This window comes from Manacus vitellinus, unplaced genomic scaffold, assembly GCF_001715985.3.
Source record: "Manacus vitellinus isolate BGI_N305 unplaced genomic scaffold, ASM171598v3 scaffold_1_pilon, whole genome shotgun sequence".
NCBI classification, from domain to species: Eukaryota; Metazoa; Chordata; class Aves; order Passeriformes; family Pipridae; genus Manacus; species Manacus vitellinus.
Window position 1 is genome coordinate 43,304,627 of NW_021939396.1, and position 2,732 is coordinate 43,307,358.

Genomic DNA, 2,732 nt, shown 5'->3' on the forward strand with positions numbered 1-2,732 from the left:
AGCTGCTTGTATGAAGCCTTCTGACAGTATTGTTGTTATACTGGATTTAAGAATGTGACTTTTTCTAAAGGGTCCTTCTACTACCCCATTTTCTAGACTACTTCCCTGTTTTTATTCTTACTCTTTGGTGGGGCATGTGCTACAGCATGGACATGCTACAAATACTGTATGACTCTTGTCGTGCCAACTTAATTGTATTGAGTTAACTCATGATGTGTTCACACCATGAACTATGTCAGACAAGTTCTGGCTGCATTTTGTAATATGCTTTCACTCTGTTTTCAAGAGATTATGCTAGCCATTGAGAGGTTTTCCATAACGCATTATTACCCTTTCTAGACTGTGTACATTTTTTGTTCTACATTTTTGTAGAGTTTTAAAAGGATGAGGTCATGCTGGTATAGTGGTTATAGCAACTGAAAAGGTGAATACTGCATGAAATGCCTGTTTTCCAAGGAGCGTAGATGAATGACCACATATGTTGCATCTACTGGGAGGTGTAGGTCACTTTGTTCCTTTCTTTGAGATGAACAGACCTTGTTCCACATGAATGAAATTAAAATATTTCTGGTAAATCAGGACAGTATGTAACTTTTTTACCTTTTGGAATAATTTTAGAACTTGCCCTAGGACATTATTTATTATTTCCAGTTTTCTCTTTAGGACCCTGGAACTGGGATGGTGAAGACCTGGTTCAGAAATACCATAGCAGGCAAGAATTTCTGCTGGTGCAAACCAATGACACCTGTAAAACTATTCCACATAAAGATCCCAAGACTCCATGAATTCTTGAATGTTGTGTACAATGACAATGCTGTAGAGTAAGAATAGGCACAGCTCTTTCCCCCTTGTTCTTAGGCTCCTTTTGTCAGAAGGATCATTTCCTCTGCTGCTGCTATAAGAGCAAAGGCCTGCTGGAAGTGACAGGCTCTCATTTTGGCGAGGCTACAGCCAAAATTACCACAGATTTGCTATTAAAAGTGATTATAGCTTTGTTTTCCAGCTGGGGTTACTTTGGGTGATAAGGCAGTCCTCCCTCAAGGACTTTGTCCTGCAGGGCCAGTTCATCCCACACTCCCCAGGAAACACTACCAAAGCCTCAGGCATACCTGTATCTTTATGACAATGATTCATCAGCAACACATTTTGCTGCTGTTTCTGTGGTGACTTGAAGCAAATGTACCTCATTGCCAAAGGGATAGCTGTGTTCAACTCTATCCAGTTGGCCACTTTAAGGGATTTTTGATTGTTACACGGTTCATTTGGCATATTCACTTGGGACATAGAGTTTTCTGTCCTATTTTTAAACTGTTCTTACCCCCATACACTCCCAAACTCCCTTTTTTTCCTCAATGTTTTTTTGTATATGAACAATAATTAAGATACAGCTTACTCAATTTCCAGAGATGCATCAGATGTTTAAAATACATAACCTAAGGAAGCGTACAAAATGTACAGGACATTACAGAAAAGACATACCCCCTAGGATGAAAAATCAGATGAGGATAATGAGAAGTAAAACCAAATCTTGAAACAACTTCCCAGGCTTAACTTTGCTCTTGATTTTTCTACCTCCTTCCCTCAGCAGCACAGAGGGGATGGGGAATGGACGCTGTGGTCAGGGCATCACACATTGTCTCTGCTGCTACTTCATCCTCAGGGGGAGGACTTCTCACACCCTTTCTCTGTTCTAGTCTGGGACTCTGGGGACAGTTTTTCATGAACTTTTTCAGCTTGAGTCCTTCCCACAGGCTGCAGTTCTTCATACTCTGCTCCAGTGTGAGTTCCTTCCATGGAGTGCAGTCCTTCAGGAACAGGCTGCTCCAGTGTGTCTTCCCTTAAAGGATCACAAGCTTGCCAGCAAACCTGCTCCAGTGTGGGCTCTCTCCATGGGTCTACAGGTTCTGCCAGGAGCTTGCTCCAGTGCAGTTTTCTGATGGGGTCACAGCCTCCTTCAGGCATCCACATGCTCTAATGTGGGGTTCTCCATGGCTGCAGGTGGATATCTGCTCCATGGGACCTCCATGGGCTGCAGGGGCACAGCTGCCTCGCCGTGGGCTGCACCATGGGCTGCAGGGCAATCTCAGCTCTGGTGCCTGGAGCACCTCCTCCATCTCCTTCTCCACTGACCTTGGTGTCTGCAGAGTTGTTGCTCTTGTATGTTCTCACTCCTTTCTCACTGCTCTTCCACAGCCTGTCTTAGCTCTGTTACCCCAGAGGCACTAACACGGTCACTGACGAGCTCAGCCTTAACCAGCAGCGGGCCCATTTTGCGGCCAGCTGGCATTGACCCTGTCAGGCATGGTGGAAGTTTCTGGCATTTTCTCACAGAAGTCAACCCTGTGGTCTCCGCTATCAAAATCTGGCCATGCAAAACCAATGAAGTATCTCTATAAAATTATCTGAAAAATGTTGCATTTTTTTTCTGACTCTTGTGCAACTGTGTTGCTTGTTAGATACATAGTGAGATAATATTATGAATTACTAGTCTAAATCACAAATACATTTTTTCTAATAGAGCTACATGAGGAAGTCAGGAAGTTTGGAGCCTCTAAGCCTGGATTTATAGTCACTTTCAATTTCGCATTCCCTGTCGTGGCAGCCAATGACAATTTGCACCAGATATTAATTTTTTAATGGAAAATGTGTAAACATAAATTTACATAAATCTATTTGTTAATGTGATGAAGAAACCACTGTATTTTTTTAGATTCCTTCAAACTGGCATTGGA